The sequence below is a fragment of the Ambystoma mexicanum genome, chromosome 1q (genome assembly GCF_040938575.1).
Source record: "Ambystoma mexicanum isolate Mex_15411 chromosome 1q, UKY_AmexF1_1, whole genome shotgun sequence".
Lineage (NCBI taxonomy): Eukaryota > Metazoa > Chordata > Amphibia > Caudata > Ambystomatidae > Ambystoma > Ambystoma mexicanum.
In genome coordinates, this window is record NC_090922.1 from 512993028 (window position 1) to 513017824 (window position 24797).

General features: G+C 45.2%; 1 protein-coding gene across 3 annotated transcripts in view; it reads right to left on the reverse strand.

The window, feature by feature from the left end:
• LOC138530222 (guanylate-binding protein 1-like) overlaps positions 1–24797 on the reverse strand; it is an 865941-nt gene that overhangs the window by 480692 nt on the left and 360452 nt on the right. The window lies entirely within an intron of this gene.

The following is a 24797-nucleotide window of genomic DNA, read 5'->3' on the forward strand; positions in this document are numbered from 1 at the left end:
ATGATATGCTCTCGCACAGGTAGCTAGCCAGTTTTCTTGCAGCTGAGGATATGGTCACGCTTCTGTATGTTGAGGGCCGCCCTGAGTGCTTTGTTTTGATTAAGTTGTAGTTTGTTGAAGTTGCGAGAGGAGGTGCCTGCAAATAAGACTTTACATTACTACAATCTCGAGCCGAAGAGGGCCCTAGCAATAGTAATGCAGCTTTCGGTGTTAAGGAATGGTCTACATGCATTGATCAACTTGGATGTATAGGCTGCAGAGGAGGTAATGCTGTTGACCTGTTGTATGAGGGACAGAGTGGAGTCAAGGTATACACCTAAGATTTTGACATTGTTGGAGACATAGATGGATGTTACCCTCTTTAATGAAGGATTTATAGTCCACCTTGTTGAGTGTGTTTTGAGAGCCGACCAAAAGGATCTGTCTTCTCATCATTAAGACAAAGAAGGTGGGAGGTCATCCAAGTCTAGATGAGGCTAGACTGAGTGTAAGTTCTTGGTGTCAATTCCGGAGTTTCCAGTGAGGTGAAGTAGAATGTGCGTGTTGTCTGCTTAGTTGGTGTAAGTTGTTCCTTTAGCGTCTAGTAACTTAAAAAGAGATTTTGTAAATATATTGTACAAGGTGAGGGAGACACATGACCCTAGAGGGACACCGCATGTGACAAAGGCTGAGGGGGTTGATGTGGTTGAGAACACTCATGCTTCTCTCAGAGTGGAAGGAATTGATCCACGAGAGGACTTCTAGTGAAAAGGGTACAACCAACCCCAGATGACGGCAAAGGATATGATGATCGACCAAGTTGAAGGCGGCCAATAAGTCCAATAGAAGGAGGAGGGCTGAGTTACCAGAGTCTTGGATTTCATCCAATTGGTTCTTGAGATGGAGCAAAGCAGATTCCATACTGTATCCAGGCCGGAAGCCAGATTGCTGTATGCCCAAGAAATTATTAGTTTCCAGGTAGCGTTGAGTCTGTAAGTATGCTGGGTGGTCCAGGATTTTAAGTGGGAAAGGGACAGTGGTGATGGGTCAGTAGTTCGTTGGGATACCTGGGTCAAGGGTGTTCTTTTTTTAGTAGATAGAGAAGCCAGGCATCCTTGCAACGGGTGGGTACAGAGCAAGTGGAGAAGGAGGCATTAATGAGGAAGGCAATGAAAGGTGCCAGTGGGGCAGCACAGTCCTTGATGACTGCCGCAGGGCAGATGTCACCCTGACAGTGCAAGGGTTTTAGGCCCTTAATGATTTCAGTGACATCCGTTTCGGTGATCAGATTAAATTTGGAGCGGCAAGATTGTGTGGACCAACTTGGAGCTGAGGTATGTGTGGTGAGGTGCTGGTAGTGGAGTCTCTCTTGATGCTGATCTTTTTTTGTAGTGATTCAATTTGAGAAGTAAGGCATTTTGAATGTTTACACACCATATGAGACCCTGTGTACAGTTTGTGGGTCGGGGTGCAGGGGACTCGAGTTCCTCTAATATGGAAAAGCGCTCCCTAGCGCTGGAGTTAGCATTCATGATTCTGGCATTGTAGGTCGAACGTTATTCTAGTAGCATGGCCTTTTTGTATTTGTGGGAGGCAAGGGTGAAAGTAGCTTTGTTTAAAGCAGTCGGGTTGTTATTCCATTTAGTTTCTGCTTCACGTTTCAGCAGTCCAAGTGCTTTGAGGTCGGGAGAGAACCAATTGTTGCAGTGCAAGGCTGTTTTATGTTTCCGAAGTTTAAGGGGTGCTACAGTGTTTATCGCCTGCATCAGGACATTGTTGTACTGAACCACTAAGGCAGATGGGTCATTAGAACATCAGTTGTATTCCTGATTAAAATGGGAGTGATGCAGGTGAAGCAACATTCAGGTAAGAATCCACCACACTGTTGCTTTTTGAGACTAGTCCATACAATATCTTACACATTTCGCCAACCAAGAGGAGCTTTGTCCAGGATAGTCTGTTCTTTATTTCACATGCTGAGGAAGCTCTGGTATGAAACTTCCAGGTTAAACCAAGCAGTGAGTAGCACAGACAGATAGAAATGGACACAGTTGTTCATAAATATAACCAATTCATGAACAAATGCAAACTGTTCATACTCAAGCAAAACAATTAATTGCAGTACAAGTATACATTCTCAGAACTCGTCTATGAAAATACCAGTATGAGCACATATCCAGACACCAAGGCAAAAAAGAGTACTTAAATGTACCACCACTCACGATGTGTGTGTAAAAGCAGACACAATCTTCACAGGTTATTCCTTCATGAGACTCATATTTTCCATCACTAGACTGATTATACGAAGGTAACAACTGGCAATGTAAAAGGTGGGTGTTCAAAAGATCTGTGCCTTAACTGCATTAGACTGCGAGTGTGTATATTTGAGTTCTGGCGCTCCTGCTGCGTAGTTGATTAATGGGTAGGCCCTGTCACAAGACACTGTTTGGGAGACCCTGTCCCTTTGTTCTGATTGCCTATGGTCTAAAACTTGTAGGATTCTGTTTGATGTGCATGGAGCGACAGGCATGCTGCCAACCTTTCTGCATCATTTCAGATTTGGAAAGCTTGTTTCAATGGACAAATAAAGTGCTTATGCTGTTTTTTCTTGTTGCTTCTGGTGGGTGGACGTTAGAGGTGCTGAGTATATATTGATGTCTTTTCAGAGCCCATCTTAATGCCCACACTGGATAAGAGCTTGTTCCCAACAGATGGAACACACGTCCCTGAGATTAGTCATCTATGTGCTATGGATCTATAGTTGTGTGCATACTGGTATATGGAGTATTATGCTGGCTCCCCGTAATGACTTGACAGTGCATGGCTTGTATGTGATGCTTGACAGCGTGGATTGATTGCTCAGATCAATCGGTTGATTTTGCATGTGCGCCAATATTGAGCTGTGGGGCAGGTACGGAGGTCGGGTGATATGTTGGTTAGTTTTTTGGTGTTGAAGCTGGGGGTCGCTGTATTATTCGGTATTATTAGCCCAGTAGAAGTGGTTTGATATGCCTAGTTCTGGAATGCTTGCAAGGATTCCATTGTGCTCTTTCTTAGAGTGTCTTCTAAGTTATTTGTATTTGCAGTACGTAGTACCTAAAGGGTGGTGTGTACATATTTCAAATGTTTATTACATTGTTCTGTTTATTCCTGTTTCTTGCATTGTCGTATTGCCTTTCGGTGGTTCGTCCACATGTGACTGCTTACAGGTTTTTCCTGTTCACCCGTGCCTTATTTGGGTTGGGGTTTGTTCTTTTTCTTTTTGTTTTTTTCTTGTCCTCTCGACACATTTCGTAAACATGTCATGTTTGAAAACCACGACAGTGGGACACTTGAATTTAATATCATGCAACGTTAATGGTATGAACAGCCCTGTAAAACGTGCCAAAGTATTATCCTGCCTGATGTTGCCATGCTTCAGGAGACCCATCTCAATGACGCTGAAGCTGGCAAACCTAGGAGAAGCTGTGTGGGACAGACATATTTTTCTGCATTCACCTCGAGTAGGAGCGGAGTGTTCATATTGTTCAATAAGAACTTGCCATTAAAAGTTCTCTCCAACAGCTCTAATTCAGATGGTAGGATTGTCTCTGTTAAGGTTAAGATCCAAGACACTGTAACTTTGCTGTGCTGTTTGTATGCCCCTAATTCGGATGATCCACTCTTTTTTCATGAACTGGCTCAAAATAAGATAGCACTGTGGACTCTGTCATCTTGGGGGTCAAGGAGGACTTTAATCTTGTAATGGATCCAATGCTTGACCGCTCCAATGGTGCTAAGATCAGAATGCCAACGAGGAATAAACGGTCACTTGACAACTTGATTGATGAGCTTCACCTGTCAGACATATGGGGCCTGGAGCACCCAACGGAAAGGGATTACAGCTTTCATTCTGCATGCCATGATGTCTACTCACAAGTTTATGATGTTTTAACATCTGGCCGTGTGACTCCAAGTTGCTATGACTTGGACATTGGACATTTATTGGGATTACTGACCATAAACCAGTGACAATACGCCTCTTGCTGTGATAAACACTGACTAAGACTTTCTTGTGGCGGATGAATGTTTCTGTCTTGCAGAATTAACAAATAAAGCATGATGTTGTGAATTAATTTGAAAGTTCCATTGCGATAAACAGAACTGATGAAATCTCCATTTTTTCGGTTTGGGATTCATTGAAGTGCTATATTCAGGGATTTCTGATGTCAAGAACTGGACGTTTTAGGAAGCAGAAAGAGAAGGCGATAAAGAAGCTTTCTAAGGAAGCAAGAGTAGTGTTATGTTGCTAGCCGGGACCAAGAGGTGCGATCTGAGCTCAGAAAGAAGTATGAACTGAATAAGATGATCTCTGACAGGGCAGATTATGCATTGCTCAGGTGTAAAATTAATTATTTTGAACATGGAGAAAAAGCTGGGAGGCTGCTTGCACACAGGCAGAGAGTGCACGGACTATTTCCGCGGTGAAGGACACCTCTGAGAACCTACTGCTAGCACACAAGGACTTTAATATAGTGTTGCAGGAGTTTTATGAACATTTATAAGAATCTGAATCAGGAAGTGGGCCCGACACAATTGCCTCTTTTCTAAATCAGACTCAAGTTCCTCGGCTATCGGACGTTCTCGCTGCCTCGTTAGAAGCCCCAATCTCACTGGAGGACATCTGTTCTGAAAATCTCAAATTTAAGGGGTAACAAGACTCCTGGTGTGGATGGGCTTCCGGCTGAGTTTTATCGGATTCTGCCTGAATGTGCGCTTCAACTGCTGTGTGATGTGTACTCTGCATCATTCGAGAGAGGGATATTAACAGTCTCTATGAGACATGCTCTGATGACAGTCTTGTTGAAAAAGGATGTCGCCAATGCATTGTATGAGTTATAGGCCAATCAGCCTGATAAATACTGATTGTAAATTGTTGGTGAAAATATTGGCACAAAAGTTGGAGACATTTGTGACATCACTAGTGCACGAGAACCAGGTTGGTTTTTTAACTGGAAATTCTGTGGCTGATAACATGGAGGAGCTACTTTTGACCATAGAAGAAAGTAAGACATAGGCTCCAGTGGCTGCATTCTCCCTTGATGTAGAGAAGGCTTTCAATAGGATTGAGTGGCCTTACCTATTCAAAAGCGAATTCGAAGGCGATGGGATTTGGACCTACTTTTCTGTGTTTTGTAGGGCTACTGTATGCGAGCCCCACTGCCAGTGTGCTCACTAACGGCCTAGTTTCAACTGAATAGGGCGGGCAAGACAAGGATACCCGATTTCCCCTTTATTGTTTATTCTAGCAATGGAGTGATTGGCTATAATGCTGAGGGCTAATGGAAATATCTGTGAACTTGGAAGAGGAGACTGTTCTGCCAATATCTGGCTTTATGCGGATGATCTGGTGGTTGTACGTGACACTGAGTCGAGCATTGCTTACCTGATGGATGACATTCGGGTCTTATCTGGGTATAAGGTCAACTGGAGCAAGTCTGAGGTACTTCCAATCACCAGGTCATGCATACGACACATGTTTGACCGCCTGGATTTTATGTGGTATCCTGAGAGGCTGATGGCAGCAAGGGTCAACTATGTCTTTTCCATGCTTCCACTGAAGACGCCAAAATGGATATTCAAGGAGCTTGATGCACCTATGCAGAAATGTATATCGGATGGCAAACATCCTAGGCTAGCTCTGTGGAAGATGCAACTCCCATTGAAACAGGGTGGGATGAATTTGCCAAATTTCTTCGAATACCATCTTGCATTCACTGTGAGGCATTTTTGTCGTGTGGTGGAGGCTGCTCCAGATCTGAGCACTGAATTTGAATCCAGCCATGTGTTTAAACTGGAACAGAGTGCTGGTGGTCCTTATCAAGACGTCTCAGCAGCAACCTATTCCTTTTCCCTGAAGCATCCATTTGGCTGAATGCATTGTTGAAGGTACAGGGGAAGGTCTTATTTTGGCCGTCCTGGTATTTGGATGGAATTCGGTGCATCCAAGATCTTTTTGAGAATGGAACTTGGATTCCCTTTAGGAGTTTGTGCAGGAAGTTAAATTTGAGAAACTGCGGTTATGCCGAATACAGACAGCTGAGAGGGCTTGTAACTGCTAAGCTTTGCTCGCTCCACAGATAACTGTGCAGAGTGCTGCTTGGTCAACGCTGGAACTTTGTACCCGGGCAGCCCATCCGGGTGCCACCTTATACAATACCCTTGTATCCAATCGCAAGGGGGATCTGAATTTGCTTATGTCTGGGCTGGTGAACTGGGTGAGGTGATTAGCCCTGGATGTTGGCAGAGGTGCTGTAAGAATGTCTGCTTGACAAGCATGGATTGGGGTCTGAGGGTCTCTAAGAATACATTATTTTCTAGGACATATTGGGCACCAGAACAAATGTTTAATAGACACCTTTCAGAGAGCGACCAATGCTGGAAATGTAATCAGTCAAGGGGTATGTTGTTGCAAGAGAACCAAAGACTCCTGGGAAGGGGTCTCTGAAAGGATGGGCGTAGTGTTGGAGTGTACAATTCCTAGAAGGGCTTCCCTTTTGGTTCTTGGGGATGTCACTCAATTAACAGATCTGTCATTTTTAAAGACAGTTTGGGTACTACAAAGCTGCATGTTTGCCAAAAAGATGATCCTGCGTGCGTGGAAATCCTCCAATTCCTTCTGTATCGATGATTGGGTCGAGGAATTCCTGACCATGTCCACATACGAGAGGGACATTTTCAAACACAAAGGGGAGTCTGATAAATTCACTCATCTATGGGGGCTATTCCTGGATACCTATAGCGGAAGTGCTTACGGGAAATGTTCCTTGAAATATCTCATGGATATGTTTTGGTTGCATTGCTGGTATTATAATAGTGTCCTGTTGTGTAAATAATATGCACGATAAATGGCATGTTATATATATTCTTTTTTTCCCCTCCTTTTCTTTTCTTCTCCAAGCTTGATGTCACGAATATGCTACTTACTATGACCTGACTGCTTTAATAGTTGACTCACATTGTTTGCACTGGTTGTGTTTTTTTAATTGTACTAACCATTGCCAATTATTGGTATTAAAATGTTACGCATATGAAGGCTGCCCTGCGGCATACGTTTATTAAACATGCTGCTGGATCTGTTTCTCAATGGAAACGCTGTGCGTGGGTCTCCGTTTGGCGCAGGTGAAAGTTGCCATGGAGACGCACATCAATATTGCTGGCAAAGGAGCATACGCCGGGTCACGTGACTCGACAGCAGCTTGCGTTTCCAACGCTTCGTCGTAGAGCCCGCCCCCCTTCTGGGGTTTAAATGCGGCATTCAACAGAGCAACAGCGCTTCTATTTGTAGTGTTATTCATCTGAAATTCTACTTCTATGAAATCTGACTTGGCTACGTTTTTTGGACTTCCTTACTTCCCAATCCTTGCTACCATACTGCCTGCTGACTTTGTTGTTGACTGGAACGTTTTACGGTTTCCTTCTGCTCAACGTCCTAATTGTTAACGAAACCTCCCGTTGCTGACCTAGCCTGTTCCCTGGATATTCTTCTGCCTCACGTTCTACTTCTTATAGCGACTCCCGTTGCCGACCCAGCCTGTCTCCGGATTGCCTTTCTGCCTAACGTTCTGCTGACACGCACCATCCCGTTGATGAACTAGCCTGCATTCCAGCTCCCGCGCATATCAGCTGTCTACAATTCCGGTAAGCCCTGTTTAGTATCATGTTACCTGCAGCAGCTGGTATTGGACATCTGCCGGTTGTAGACTAGCTATTGTGCCTTCTGATTACATCTGTCTGTGGCCCTAATTCACCTTACTCCAGGGTTGTCTCAGATAGCTTATTCTTCCTTTCCTTCACATGAACTACACACGCTTTATCAACCTGAACCATCAGTTCCTCCTTCATTTTCTGCCACATTAAACCACAGACATTTAAAGACAGTTCTTCAGAATCAAAACACGTGCACTCCTGGACGCTTCCCTGCTTTGTGCACTATCCCGTACCTAGTGCGACCCTCGTGCAGGCCTGGGGAAGTTACCCTGTACTAACTCACCTTTTTGTTATTTTATCCCTTTATTGTGGTCCTGGACTATTGACATCCTTTCAAACCGAGTTACATTCCACCTAGGTAAGTCTGTGTCCTTTGTTCCTCATTTGTACTGTTATGTCTTAAGCTCCAGGAATAGTGCGTTGAGATACTTTGTTTTCTGTTTAGGTTCAGAAAATATACTTCCCGGACCAAAACCGCCAGGTATTATGAAAGCTCACTAGGGAATTGCTTGTACACTGTTTGTGTATTAAGACATTAATTATCCTGCGTTTCTTTTACAGCCTTGGTTCTGGCGGTGCGTGTGTTCCCTGCTCTTTTGTGTGATCGGCACCTGTGTCTGTCTAAAGCTAGAACAGCAGAGGGGTATATCATAAAGAAGAGTTCTTTTCAGCTGAGTCTTGGTGAAGCCTGGTCGACAGGTGGTTACCTGGAGAACATCCTCATCCATCCTCACCTACCAACGCCCCAGGGCGGATTTGGAGTGGTAACAGAAATAGAAGCCACACATGTCAATGGAGTCCTCGGACGCCTTGGCACAAATCGTGCAGATGGTTACCGATCTTCGGACCATTTAACCACGGCACATGATGCGTCACGTCAACGCCCGACAATCTCCTGTTTATGGTAACCAACCCAGCTCCTTATAATGCTTATGCTGCGGGGGCAACGGCATCTGGTTCAGGGTTCCTGGCTCCTCGCCAAGACCCAGCACCAGTAGTGCTCTCCACTCAGTTCCCATTGGCCCCCCCAGAATACTTTATGGGTGATCCCAAACAGTACAGAACGTTCATAAATCAGTGCAAGTTGCACTTACTCTGTCGCCCAGCTTCTTTCCCTACTTCTACCACAAAAGCGGCCTTTGTGCTATCCCACCTGGGTGGCACTGCTGCTGCTTGGGCTAATCCCTTGTTGGAATCAAACAGTCATGTTCTATATAACTGTGATGCTTTACTCACCTTGATGAGTAGGGTGTTTGACAATCGCTATACTACTCAAGCTTTGGATTTGGAGCTTCTAAAGCATCGACAGGGCAACACCTCACTCCTTATGTATTTGGCTCGTTTCAACCAGTTGGCTGCAGAGACAGACTGGCCTGAGGAGAAAAAAGCAGCTGTTTTTTTTATCAAGGTCTCTCTGAAGACTTGAAAGATACGTTATCTACAGTACCGGTTGTTCCCACTGGTTTCGGAGAATTGCTTGATCTAGTGTTGCAGATTGATTCTCGTAGGGCAGAGAGGCATGGTGTAAAGAGATCGGTATTGGTTCTGGTAGCCCCCGAGTCTGCTGCCTCATCGCCAACCACTACCAAGCCTATGCAGATAGGTGTTGTACGAGGTACTCTAACCCCTGCTGAAAGGGAATACCGCAGGTCCCACAATCTCTGTATGTATTGTGGGTCTTCTGAACTCCTTCTACCGGAATGCAACAAAATACAAAAGAGAAAGGCGGGAAATGCCAAATCCCGACAGTAGAGTCCCTATGTCGGGAAATCGGGAAATCCTGTAATGGACTCACCAATCCATGGTCAATTCATGTTGTTCCATCTCCCTGTTACATTTACAGTATCTTCTGGTATTTCCTTTTCGGTCATGGCCATCATTGATTCAGGTGCCACAGGCAATTACATTGATCAACACTTCACCCATTCCTCAGGGGTTCCTTTGGTGTCTTAAGGCCCAACCCGAGAAGGTCAATACGGTGGATGGAACGGCACTAGTTTTGGGTTTAGTTACCCATCAAACAGAGCCCCTTGTCATGTGTACTAATGAGGGTGATTCTGAAGAACTAAGTTTTGACATCATCAAAGCCCCAGCTTATTAGGTGATCCTGGGGATTCCATGGCTCCAGCTTCACAATCCTGTCATTGACTGCGCTTTACGTGTGATCCAATTCCCCTCAGCTATATGCAACAGTACATGTATGTCGGCAAATAGTATCACTTTGGGGAGTCCATGCCAAGCATTAGTCATGATGTACTCATTTATTGGGGCTGTGTCAAGTAAGCCAACTACCATTGTGACTTCTGAATACTCCAAATATTTGGATGTGTTCGATAAAGGAATGGCTGAAGTACTACCACCTCATTGGATATACGACTGCCCCATAGACTTGGTTCCTGGGGCGAAAATACCTTCAGGAAGGGTGTATACTTTGCCATTAAAGGAGCGCGGCATCTTAAAGGAATACATCAACAAGACGCTGCATATGGCCTTCATATGTCCTTCTAGGTCTCCGGCTGCTTCTCCCATCTTCTTTGTCCCAAAGAAGGAAGGTGACCTTAGGCCGTGCATTGATTACCGAGCATTAAACACAGTAACCGTGAAGAACTAGTATCCACTGCAGTTAAGCTCAGTGCTTCTCGATCAGTTGGGTTCTTCACAGGTTTTCACCAAGTTGGATCTCCGGGGTGCGTAGCGTACAATCTTGTGTATATACGAGAGGGAGACGAATGGAAGACTGCTTTCAAGACGCGTTTCGGTCTCTACCAATAATTGGTGATGCCCTTCGGCTTGTGTGACGCCCCTGCCACTTTTCAGGAGTTTATGAATTACTTGTTCCACAATGTTTTAGACCAGTATGTCATGGTCTACTTAGACGATATCTTGATCTTTTCACCCACATTAACAGAGCACGTCATTCATGTCCGTTCCGTATTACAGTGCCTGCATGAGAATCATCTTTTTGTGAAAGCTGAGAAGTGCATTTTTCATGTAAATGAGGTTGAATTCCTCAGGTATGATCTTACAAATCAGGGCATCCGATGAGCGCAGCTAAGGTGAAGGCTGTCAGAGACTTCCCCAAAAAAAGTGAAGGCGCTTCAATCTTTTCTGGGATTTGCACATTTCTATAGACGCTTCATTCAAGCATTCTCTTCCATTGACTCCCCTCTTACGGTACTGACCAACGCAAAGGTACCTTTTGTGTGGTCTGTGGAAGCCCAAGACGCTTTTTGTCGTCTAAAAGCGGCCTCTCGTCGGCTCCTGTTCTATACCACCCAAATCCAGAATTGCTGTTTTTGGTTTTGCGGTAGGAGCTGTCCTTTCACAAATGTGTCCCCAATCCGGGGAAATACACCCTATTGCATATTATTCAAGGAAACAGACAGTGTATGAAAAGAACTATACCATCACAGAGTGTGAATTACTGGCCATCAGGGATGCCTTTGCCAAATGGAGGCACCATTTGTTAGGTGCTCGACATATTGTCACGGTTTACTCAGACCACCGGAGCCTATTGGCGCCCTAATCCATGAAGTGTCTTACTGCCAGGCAGGCTCGTTGGCATCTGTTTTTTTTTCACAATTCCAGTTTATCATCACCTATCGTCCTGCTAAATTCCAGGCTGCTGCTGATGCGCTCTCCCGCTTACATGCAGATGACCATCCGGTCCATAAAGAGTTGCTTCCACTCTTGCCTGACAGAGTGATCTGTGGGTGCTCAGTCCAACCACCCTTGAGAGCTGTCATCATGGATTGGGTTTCTTCCCATCCTACGGAAGTCACGGAACTCAATCTGGACATCGTCCAAGGACTGCCATTCATTCAGGGCCGCGTGTTTGTACCTCTTGGCTAAGTGCATACGATGGCACTTCAGTGGGCACACGACTGTCATTGCGGCTCATCCAGGACAACAGAAAACATTGGAATCTTTGAGACGAAGGTCCTGGTGGTCAACAATGACTTGGGATGTCACTGACTACCTCACTACCTGCTCCGCCTGTGCCCAATGTAAACCCTCCAGGAACAAACCAATGGGTCTACTCCAGCCATTACCAGTTCCTTACAAACCTTGGCAAATGGTGTCAAAGTATTTAATTGTCAATCTTCCTGTAATCAAAGGCTTCAATACCATATGGGTAGTAATTGACTATTTCACAAAGTATGCAGTGTTCGTTCCTTTTTCAGGATTGCCTTCAGCACCCATGCTGGCCAAGATATTCCTAGCCAATGTTTTCAGACATTACGGCCTGCCGTCCATAATTGTCTCTGATCATAGAACCAAATTCACCTCCTATTTCTGGAAAGCTCTCAATTCTTCTCTCCGTATAGATGAAAGATATTCCTCCTCCTATCGTCCACAAACGGACCGTCAAACAGAGAGGGCTCACGCCCCTCTGGATCAATATCTGAGATGTCTATGCCTCCAGTTTCAGCATTCATGGTTGTCGGCTTTATTTCACGCTGAATTTGCATTCCATGCATTCTGCAACTGGTGTTTTGCCTTTCTTCGCGTTGTACGACCTACATCCAAGGACTCTACCCTTGGGCCCTACTCTTCCTATGGACAACCCTGCTGCACTTACCTGTGTGCACGATCTGGATCAAGTGCATCGTGATGTCAAGTCTCATCTTCTGCATGCACAAGCGTGCGCGAAGAAGTACGCTGATGCACAGCGCACTCCTGCTTCGGAGTAACAGGTTGGTATGAGACTGTGGTTGTATACTCGTCATCTGAAAATACCCGGCAAGAAGTCTTTTGTTGCCTCGTTTTGTGGGGACGTACGAGATCATTTCTCTGGTGAACCCAGTGGTGGTTAAACTATCTTTGCCAGTGTCTTGGCACATCCACCCTGTGTTTCATGTATCTCTGCTCAAACCTTGTTCCCCTGGCGCTCATCTACCTTCGCACCTTGCGCCTGTCCTGGTAGATGGTGAGGAAGAATATGAGGGCTCCCGTATCTTGGACTGCAAACTAGCGTGGGGTATGCTCTACTACCTAGTGGACTGGAAGGGTTTTGGCCCTGAAGACCGGACTTGGGAGCTCTTGGCTCACATTCATTCGCCGGATCTCTTGAGGGCTTTTCACGCCTCCATGGGGTTGCCGGCATCTATGGGGGCGGATGCTGTTACACATATGAAGGCTACCCTGCGGCATTCGTTTATTAAACATACTGCTGGGTCTGTTTCTCAATGGAAACGCTGTGCGCAGGTCTCCGTTTGACACAGGTGGAAGTTGCCATGGAGACGCACATCAACATTGATGGCAAAGGAGCATATGCTGGGTCACGTGACTCGCCAGTGGCCTGCGTTTACAACGCTCCATCGTAGAGCCTGCCCCCCTTCTGGGGTTTAAATCCGGCGTTCAACAGAGCTTCTATTTGTAGCATTATTCATCTGAAATTCGACTTCTATAAAATCTGACTTGGCTACGTTTTCGGACTTCCTTACCTTCTAATCCTTGGTACCATTCTGCCTGCCGACTTTGTTGTCAACTGGAACGTCTTACGGTATCCTTCTGCTCAACGTCCTACTTGTTACCAAAACCTCCCGTTGCTGACCTGGACTGTTCGCTGGATACTCTTCTGCCTCGCGTTCTACTCCTTATTGTGGCTCCCATTGCCGACCCAGCCTGCCTCCGGATTGCCTGTCTGCCTAACGTTCTGCTGACACGAACCATCCCGTTGATGAACTAGCCTGCATTCCGGGTCCCGCGCATATCAGCTGTCTACAACTCCAGTAAGCCCTGTTTAGTATCACGCTACCTGCAGCAGCTACTATTGGACATCTGCCGGTTATAGAATAGCTATTGTGCCTTCTGATTACGTTTGTCTGTGACCCTAATTCACCTTACTCCAGGGTTGTCTCAGATAGCTTTTTCTTCCTTTCCTTCACATGAACTAAACACACTTTAACAACCTGAACCAACAGTTCCTCCTTCATTTTCTGCCACATTAAACCAGACATTTAAAAGCAGTTGTTCAGAACCAAAACACGTGCACTCCTGGACGCTTCCCTGCGTTGTGTACCATCCCGTACCTAGTGCGACGCTCGTGCCGCCCGGGGAAGTTACCCTGTTCTAACTCACCTTTGTGTTATTTTATCCCTTTGTTGTGGTCCTGGACTATTGACATCCTTTCACACCGAGTTACATTCCATCTGGGTAAGTCTGTTTCCTTTGTTCCTCACTCGTACTGTTAGGACTTAAACTCCAGGAATAGTGAGTTGAGATACTTTGTTTTCTGTTTAGGTTCAGAATATATACGTCCCAGACCAAAACCACCAGGTTTTAAGAAAGTTCACTAGGGCATTGCTTGTACACTGTTTGTGTATTAACACATTAATCATCCTGTGTTTCTTTTACAGCCTTAGTTCTGGCGGTGTGTGTGTTCCCTGCTCTTTTGTGTGATCGACACCTCTGTCTGTCTAAAGCTAGAACAGCAGAGGGGTATATCATAAAGAAGAGTTCTTTTCAGATGAGTCTTGGTGAAGCCAGGTTGGCAGGTGGTTACCTGGAGAACGTCCTCATCCATCCTCACTTACCAACGCTCCAGGGCTGATTTGGTGTGGTAACATAAAACATTTTGAATCACAAAAAAAAATACAAAAAAGAAGATTTGAGAATCAAACATCCAGTGTCACACATGCTAACAAATCTTCCTCTCTCTCCCCGGAATACCGGAAAACAGAATTACTGATACCGCCACTTGGTCAGGTGGTATTACCACTGGAGGTATTCCCTCTGGCAGTAATACTGCCAGATTACAAGTGGTGGTTTGGTGGTGTAAACCCCCATTTTATGGAGTCCATACGACTCCATTGGGGATCTTCTGCCAGTATTACCTCTCGAGGTAATACCTGCAAACTTGTAGTTTGGCAGTGCAAGAAAAATTGGGGTGACGAAAAAGCATCAACTTTTTTCCTGCACTACCAAACTAGTATGCTCTGGAACTATTTGGGTGTTATAAAAAGACATGTCCCCTTTATGACACCACAATTGAAAAGTATTCACTCCCATGATAAATTCTGATATATACTGTCTAAGTACTAGTTCATGCTTGTTACACTTCAGGCTTCCTCACGGGCCTCCTTGCAGGGTACGACTTCTTAACAAGCTCCTCTATGGACCAGATACAGGCTACCATGGCGTCTGTACAAACTTCGACGGACTCCGGGTCAGCTGACTCTTGTACGTGGAAGACGTACGGCAAGACACGCCCCTCTTACGACTATAAAACCACCATCTTCTAAGGGGCTCGTTGCTGCTAATTAGCGTTATCAGCTACTCGCGGTTTCGTCCGTTTCCTCTTCGTGTTTTCCTACACACGATTCCTCATCTGAACTCCTGGTGTTGACCTTTTGCCTGACTACTGGATTGCCTCGTCTCCTCCCTTATTCCTGTCGTGCTCATCTGGTTGTTTTGACTCGGAACGTTACTGGATCTGGCTCCCTTCTGCGGCACTTCATTCCTGGTTGCCGCCTCTGCACTCGGAACCAATCTACTGTCTACTATCCGGATCTCATCTACAGCTACTCGGGATACATGTGTGCTCAGGTACAGACTTAATCGGATATCCCCATTTCCGCAACTGTTTATCTCCACAACTTCTCGGGATATTTGTCTTCTGTTGGATTCTGGGACATTGAGTGATTTTCATGTGATATTGCCCTCAAGTGCATATAAACGCTCTTCTGAAAACTGCACCAACCCGGCACTAGTGCGACCCTCGTGCCGTCCGGGGCTACTTCCCTATATTAACATCCCTGTTTGTTTTTTTCTCCTGTCGTTGTCTTCTGTTCCAGGATTCCTTTCCTCATTATATCCTTATTCAGGTTAGTTGTTATCGATTCTATATATATATAGTTGGGACCGATATTGAATTAGGCCATTTCTACTCATTTTGTGTTATTCCTTGTAGATCCACCCGGGGAAGCTCTACTCCAATATCTATCTAGGTAGTTGTCCATTTAATTCAACTGTTCTAAACACTTGCATTAACCTCAACCCTGTCTAATATCTTTGTATTTCTTTGCAGCATTGGTATTGGCGGTGTGTGTTCTCCCTGCTCTTTTATTCAATTGACACCTCTGTCTGTCCCAACTGAAACAGCAGAGAGGTACATTGTGGAAAAGAGCCCCTCTTTGAGGAAGCCTGAGTCTTGTACTCAGGGGAGCTGGGATGGAAGGCTGAATATCGATTCTTGTACCACCATCATCTCCAAGGTCACTTCTCTGCATCTTCGGCCTATTTCGGAGTGGTGAGTAACAGAATTAGCAGCCATAAAAATGTCCACGGAGGCCAGTGATGCTTTAAATCAAATCGTGCAAATGGTCGCAGATTTACGTACCGACTTGACCAATGCCCAAGAGGCACTGCGCCAACGTATGGATGCCATTCAGGCTTTGGTTACCACACCAGCGCCACAGATGTCCGGTGCTACAGTATCAGGTTCAGGGTTTCCACCTCCACAGCAGGAATCAAACCCGATCATGCTTACAACCCAGTTCCCTCTAGCTCCTCCTGAACGCTTCCTAGGCGACCCTAAACAATATCGAACATTCATTAATCAATGCAAACTGCATTTTTTGTTTTGGCTCGCTTCATTTCCCACCTCTACAACTAAAGCGGCTTTTGTTTTGTTTCATTTAGGAGGCACTGCAGCCGCATGGGCTAACCCATTGTTGGAATCCAATAGTCATGTTCTTTACAACTGTGATGCCCTGCTTGCTATGATGAGTAAAGTTTTTGATACTCGTTATACTACTCAAGCTACTGACCTGGAACTCTTAAAGCATCGACAAGGGAACAATTCTTTATTGGTCTATTTGGCCCGGTTCAATTAGTTGGCAGCAGAAACTGACTGGCCTGAGGAAAAGAAGACAGCCGTCTTCTATCAAGGCCTCTCAGAGGAATTAAAGGACATCCTCTCCACTGTTCCTGTAGTCCCCACGGCATTCGGGGAACTGCTAGATTTAGTCCTACAGATTGATGCTCGTAAATCTGGAAGACGTGGCGAAAAGAAACCAGCTTTGTTCAGCACGGTTTCAGCAGAGGCCTCATCTTCCTCACTTCCTGCGCCAGAACCTATGCAGATTGGTGTGGTTAGGGGACCACTTACCCCTGCTCAACGAGAATATCGTAGATCACACAATCTCTGCATGTACTGTGGGGCCTCTGATCACTTATTGCCTGAATGTTCCAAAAAGGCCAAAAGAAAGGCGGGAAACGCCAAATCCCGACAGTAGACAGAGTCCCTATGTCGGGAAACTCACCTTTGGACTCTACATTACAGAATCCGAGTCATTTAGTCCGCCTACCTGTTACATTTTCCTTAGATCACGGTGTATCATTCCAGACAACAGCCGTGATCGATTCAGGTGCAACAGGTAATTATGTTGATCAATGCTTTGCCTCCATGTCAAGAATACCACTGGTTGGCAAAACTATACCTGAAACAGTGAATGCAGTGGATGGTTCAATTCTTGTCTCAGGAATGGTAACTCACCAAATGGTTCCACTGCATATGAGTACTGACGAAGGCCATACTGAAGACATATCATTCAATATCATTAAAGCACCAGCCTACAAAGTCATTCTGGGCATTCCATGGTTGAAGCTTCAAAATCCTGCCATCGACTGGTCGACATCTCAGATTCAGTTCCCTTCCAACATATGCAATACTCGATGTACTACATTACTCGGTATTACCCAGGATAGTCCGGTCAGGGCGTTGGTTTCTCCTACTATGCATATTGGAGCTGTCTCTAAAAATGTTGTCTCTATGATACCTTCTCAATATGCATATTATACAGATGTTTTTGACAAAGGGATGGCGGAGACTCTGCCCCCACATAGAGCCAATGATTGCCCAATAGACCTAATACCGGGGGTAAAGATACCATCCGGCAGAATGTACTCTCTCATTCTCAAAGAAGATGAAGTCCTTAAAGATTACATAGACAAGGCCTTGGCCATGGGATTCATTCGTCCTTCTAAATCACCAATTTCATCACCACTTTTCTTTGTTCCTAAGAAGGAAGGGGATCTACATCCCTGTATTGATTATCGTGCTTTGAATGCAGCAACCATAAAAAACCAGTACCCTCTTCCTCTGATTTCTGTCCTCCTTGATCAATTGGGTTCTTCCAAAATATTTACTAAGCTTTATCTCAGAGGTGCTTACAATCTCGTCCGCATGAGAGAGGGGGACGAATGGAAGACCGCATTCAAAACACGTTACGGTCTATTTGAGTATCTTGTCATGCCCTTTGGCTTATGTAATTCCCCGACCACCTTTCAGGCATTCATGAACGATCTGTTTTATGACATTCTTGATCAATTTATTGTTGTCTACCTGGATGACATTTTGATTTACTCACAAAACCAGCAAGACCATGAAAAACATGTCAAAACAGTACTCCAACGCCTGAGAGAACATAGATTGTTTGTAAAAGCAGAAAAGTTCATATTTCATGCCTCAGAGGTGGGATTTTTGGGATATGATCTTACTAACAATGGAGTGCGCATGAGTCAGTCTAAAATTAGTGCAATCCTGGAATGGCCTGTGCCCAAATCAGTCAAATATTTAAAATCATTCCTGGGATTTGCAAACTTTTATAGACGCTTCATCAATGGATTTTCTGAAATCTCTGCACCTCTTACTTCGCTGACAAGTGCCAAGGTGCCATTTGTATGGTCTTCAGAAGCTCAGAAAGCTTTTGACCAATTAAAATCAGCCTTCACTTCTGCCCCTGTCCTCAAAGATCCTGACCCCGAGCTTCCTTTTTTTGTTGAAGCCGATGCTTCAGGGCATGCTCTTGGGGCGGTGTTGTCTCAAACCTGTCCTCATTCGGGAGAGATTCATCCTGTTGCCTACTTCTCTCGTAAATTGACAGCTTACGAAAGAAATTATTCCATCACAGAACGCAAACTTCTAGCCATCAGAGACGCATTCTTGGAATGGAGACATCACCTTCTGGGGGCCAAACACCTTGTAACAGTGTACTCGGATCACCGCAGTCTGTTAGCCTTCAAATCTATGAAATGTCTTACAGCTAGACAGGCGCTGTGGCATTTGTTCTTTTCACAATATCAATTTGTTATCACGTACCGTCCTGCTAAAGCTCAAGTTTCTGCTGATACTCTCTCTCGCTTACATGCGGATGGCCAGTCTCAACAGATCGAAGCACTTCCTCTTCTACCGAACAAAGTTGTTTGTGCTTGTTCGCTTCAGCCCTCTTTGCATTCAATCATCCTTGATTGGGTCTCAACCCATCCAAAAGAGATCACTGACCTCAACCTGGAAATAGTACAGGGCATGCCATTCATTCAAGGGCGCGTCTATATACCCTCAGGTCAAGCTAGAGATTTAGCACTCCAGTGGTCTCACGATTGTTTGATTGCTGCACATCCGGGAAGTCAAAAAACTCTTGAAGCCTTACGACGTTGGGCTTGGTGGCCTTCCATGGTTCGTGATGTAAAAGACTACATTTTGACTTGTTCCATATGCACCCAGTGTAAAACTTCTAGAGCCAAACCAGTCGGTTTGTTACAACCTCTTCCTGTTCCGTACAAACCTTGGCAGATGCTGTCAATGGATTTCATTGTGGAACTTCCTGACGTTCAAGTTCATGACACCATTTGCGTAATCGTTGAATATTTCACAAAATACGTATTGTTCATACCTTGCTCTGGTTTGCCCGCGGCTCCAGAATTGGCGAGACTGTTCTTGACGAATGTGTTTCATTTCTTCGGATTACCCTCGGTTATTGTTTCCGATTGTGGCACACAATTTACGTCACGATTCTGGAAGGCTCTTACAGCTACTTTGGGTATTGAGGACAGGTACTCCTCGGCTTACCATCCTCAAAAGGATGGGCAAACTGAGAGGACTAACGCTACTATCGAACACTATCTACGCTGTTTATGCCTTCAGTTCCAACAGTCTTGGTTTACTTCTCTGCCTTATGCAGAATTTGCATATAACAACTCTACGCATACATCAACTGGAGTTTCTCCTTTTTTTGCCCTGTATGGTGGTCATCCTAGGGCACTCCCACTTGATCCGGTGTTACCGGCCGGTAATCCTGCAGCGAGAGATTGTGTGAGAGATCTTGATAAGATTCATCGGGATGTACGCTGTCATTTACTCCGAGCTCAAGATCGTGCCAAGAAGTATGCTGATGTGCATCGATCACCTGCTCCAGTCTATCGCAGTGGCATGAAGGTGTGATTGCCGTCCCGTAATTTGCGAATTGCAGGCAAACGCTCGCTTCTGCCCAGATATGTGGGACCCTATATCATTACTGATATTATCAATACTGTGGCAGTTAAGCTTTCTCTGCCGCGATCATGGTGCATACATCCGGTCTTTCACGTCTCCCTGATTAAGCCTTTCATCCAAGGGACCCGTCTGCCTACTCGTCCTTCGCCGATCTTGGTGGATGGTGAGGAGGAATATGAGGTCTCGCGTATCCTGGACTGCAGGGTGTCTAGGGGTACGTTATTCTACCTCGTGGATTGGAAGGGGTATGGGCCTGAGGACCATACTTGGGAGCCTCTCTCCAATTTGCATTGTCCAGATCTTCTGAGGAGTTTCCATTCCGCCAAGGGGTTGCCAGAGTCTTTGAGGGAGGATGCTGTTACACTTCAGGCTTCCTCGCGGGCCTCCTTGCAGGGTATGACTTCTTTACAAGCTCCTCTATGGACCAGATACAGGCTACCATGGCGTCTGTACAAACTTCGACGGACTCCGGGTCAGCTGACTCTTGTATGTGGAAGACGTACGGCAAGACACGCCCCTCTTACGACTATAAAACCACCGTCTTCCAAGGGGCTTGTTGCTGCTAATTAGCGTTATCAGCTACTTGCGGTTTCGTCCGTTTCCTCTTCGTGTTTTCCTACACACGATTCCTCATCTGAACTCCTGGTGTTGACCTTTTGCCTGACTACTGGATTGCCTCGTCTCCTCACTTATTCCTGTCGTGCTCGTCTGGTTGTTTTGACTCGGAACGTTACTGGACCCGGCTCCCTTCTGCGGCACTTCATTCCTGGTTGCCGCCTCTGCACTCGGAACCAATCTACTGTCTACTATCCGGATCTCATCTACAGCTACTCGGGATACATGTGTGCTCAGGTACAGACTTAATCGGCTATCCCCATTTCCGCAACTGTTTATCTCCACAACTTCTCGGGATATTTGTCTTCTGTTGGATTCTGGGACATTGAGTGACTTTCATGTGATATTGCCCTCAAGTGCATATAAACGCTCTCCTGAAAACTGCACCAACCCGGCACTAGTGCGACCCTCGTGCCGTCCGGGGCTACTTCCCTATACTAACATCCCTGTTTGTTATTTTCTCCTGTCGTTGTCTTCTGTTCCAGGATTCCTTTTCTCATTATATCCTTATTCCGGTTAGTTGTTATCGATTCTATATTTATAGTTGGGACCAATATTGAATTAGGCCATTTCCACTCATTTTGTGTTATTCCTTGTAGATCCACCCGGGGAAGCTCCACTCCAATATCTATCTAGGTAGTTGTCCATTTAATTCAACTGTTCTAAACACTTGCATTAACCTCAACCCTGTCTAATATCGTTGTATTTCTTTGCAGCATTGGTATTGGCGGTGTGTGTTCTCCCCGCTCTTTTATTCAATTGACACCTCTGTCTGTCCCAACTGAAACAGCAGAGAGGTACATTGTGGAAAAGAGCCCCTCTTTGAGGAAGCCTGAGTCTTGTACTCAGGGGAGCTGGGATGGAAGGCTGAATATCGATTCTTGTACCACCATCATCTCCAAGGTCACTTCTCTGCATCTTCGGCCTATTTCGGAGAGGTGAGTAACAATGCTTGCCTCCTCTTAGTGATGGTTTTGCCTCTCGTGCGCCAAACAATGTAATAGCCAATGATTCAGACTAATGCAATTGCTCTAGATAGAGAGCCACAGGGTACTGGGGTTCACATGTGCGTATCGCTCGTGTGTCCTGAATTCTTATATTGAGATGCCGAATCATACTCCTGATATAAAGCTGGTTACAGGGACATATTAGAACACACATCGCATACATGCTTTTGTAATTAATAAACTGTTGATCACCCATTATCGTGATGCAAATATTGTCTAAGCTTATTGAAGCCATATTGGCATACACTGCACATCTTGGAAGAATCCTTCAGCAAGATTCAACAGCCAATTCTCATCTTCCTCTTCTTCAAAATAACTCTGAACTAAAATGTCCCCAAATTTGGGAAGACGCGTGCATGTAACAAAAGGTGCCTCAGTAATTCAACTGGTTATCTCTGTCAGATTTCAAAACACCCCTGCGTCTGGCTAAAAATGTGCTTAATATGTTTAGCTTGATTGCTATATATATAATTATTAGGCTATTAATTAGAGGTGAGACAGCGTTACAGGTCTCCAATGCAACATGCATCACCCTTCAAGCAACAACATATGTAACAATTCAAACAAAGGCAAGACACAGAATAACATGGCGCACCACTGCTTTATCAGGTACATTCATAATATTAATCATATTAAGTAGAAGCAACAAACAAATGGGATCCTCATTAAAATAATCAAACTTCACCATTGCAATCCATGGACAGATATACCAATGTACTCGCCATTGCTAACCAATGCTGCTTCTTGCAAAAAGCAAATTGAAGAAACCTGTGACTTTGTACAGAAGCCAGGTCAGCCCAGAGTCCACCAGCCCCACAATACAGTATGCTAAAATCCATTAATTATTCTTAATGTTGTAGCACTCATTTAGCAGGCAGATCAGTCTATCCTACAACTGGATTAGGCACTCTGACACATTTCTGAACACTGTTACATTCAGCCTGTCTAAATGGCCAAAAAGGGCTGAGAGCTGTCATGTTCTGGTCCCATTTCATGGCATCTGAGTCACTTCTTTGTAAATATTTGCAGGTCTGTTGAGTTCCTTGTATGAAAATATCAGGCTGCATGGATGTCCTAACTCATAAGTGATCTTCTCACATTTCATTCATTGTAGGTTTTAGAGCTTGAAGAAATATCATTGAAAAACTCTAGCTGTAATTGCGAAGGAGTTTCAAGTTCATGAAACTTCACCAAGATGTCCCTTGGAAACTGCTTGTTTATATCTACGACCAAGATTGTGGACCTGCTCAAGGACAAATGAACCTTCCTGTATATCCAGGTCTTTGACCAATTGTGCTGTAGTTTTCTCACCATCAGTCACACTAAAGCAGATGTGTATACACAGACTTGTGTGTGTCATCTTTTTGAACCCCTAAGAGCATCAGTTGCATGCTATCGGTTAGTAACTAGGTTTTTAAAACTTTGATTTTTCTTAGTCGTATTCGGACTGTCATCAAATATCATCTACTTAGTTCACTGATGCTTTTACATGTTTTCTGCACACATACAGCTTTAATTTCAGATATGAATATTCCAAAACACACAAGGTCATGTTGTGTCGGCAGAGGCCTCAATGTTAGCTGAAGGGGCCACATGCTTTCAAGGATCATGGTTCAGCATGCAGTCTTTGGGAGTTCTCTCAGCTACTGTAACTGAGAAAAGTCGTGATCCTCTGATGTCTCTTTCCCACAGGCAAGTGATGTTGTCCCCTCTCGATCCAACCAAGACAATGCTTGACTGAATGCATCCTGCAGTTTTCATCCACTCCTCAGTGCCCAGCTGGTAGCTCTGGCTCCAGGATTATGTGTCAAGGATCCTGGGTGCCACTCTCTGCTACTTATTACTAGCCCACTCTTGATGTGCTCTGTGGCACAGATTCTTAGATTGCAAAGACACCTACAAAGGGGTGCCCTGGTATATGCTGCAGAGGGTAATTTTACTACTCCAGTGCTAAATATACAACGCCCTTTCAATTATTTTACTGTGGGCCCTTAGTACCAAAATGGGATCAGTCCTTAGCAGAGGCAAGCTTCTTCTTGGCCCCTGGTTTACTTTGAGAATTCAACATCTACACTTTGTGAATTGTTGGGTACATGGCATTCTTGTCAGCAAATCAGTGATTGCTTTAGAATAGCCTACCTCTGACTGGCGGCTGATGTTCGGGGCCCTACAAGCAGAGCCAGCATGTCATTTAGCCAAAGTCCCTCAAAGATGCCCAGAATGAAATTGGCATTAGGAGTTCACTCCCCAAGGTCGTTGGGTGCGTGGCACGGTTAGTCCTAGATTTGGTTCCCAGGCTGTGCCAAGATTGGAAGGGACAATGGTCAGCAGGGGTAATGCAGAGGAGCCGCGTACAACCACTTTCAACCAGAACACAAGAGGAGAAGGTATGTCAAAGGGGCTATGTGGGGTTTCTGAATGGCGGTACACACAATGAATGTTGATGTGGCCTTGTACTCCATAAGGGACATAGTCCGCTTTGACTTCTTTGGTGAGAATGCCCATGTGTGATCCAGGAAAGGGACACAGCAACCGGCCATCCTGGCGAGCGACCTGTAGGGGTATCTACATTTGTTCTTGACTGCTTGCCCCAAACCTGTAAAAAGAAGAAGATTGCATGCCAGAAAAAGGATAGAGGAGTCTGATGAAAGTGGTGTGTATAAGCAGCAAAGGTCTTGGGGCCCAGAACCCATGGGATGCAGAGGAATGGGGAGAAGCTGGAAAGAGGTGGGTGCAGTTTTCCCAGGTGCACAGAAGTTGCTCTGGCTGGAGGGGAGAATATTCAATTATTTGTGGATCACAATAGTGGGAGAAGACACATTAACCAACTTGGTCAGCGGGCAGAGCAAGTTAAACAAGGGCTGCATCCTTGCAGTTGGTAATGGTTGGGAAACATCCTCTCACCCAGAAACAAGATTGTCAGTGCAGGGAAAGAGGTGAAGATGGCCCTGGGGCATCCTCTTTCAGTCTGGCAAGTTAAAGTAAAATGTTGTACAAGGAAAGAGTATTTTGGCAAGCCAATGCAAGGAAGGAGTCAGGCTGTATGGCAGAGATGCTTGAGAGCTGAAGAATGATGCTGCTCATCCTGGGCTAGACAGCAGGAGTCAAACAAGTCCTCATTGGAAAGCTGTGTGATGGATTTGGAAGGGTATGTTGTAGTGCTGGAG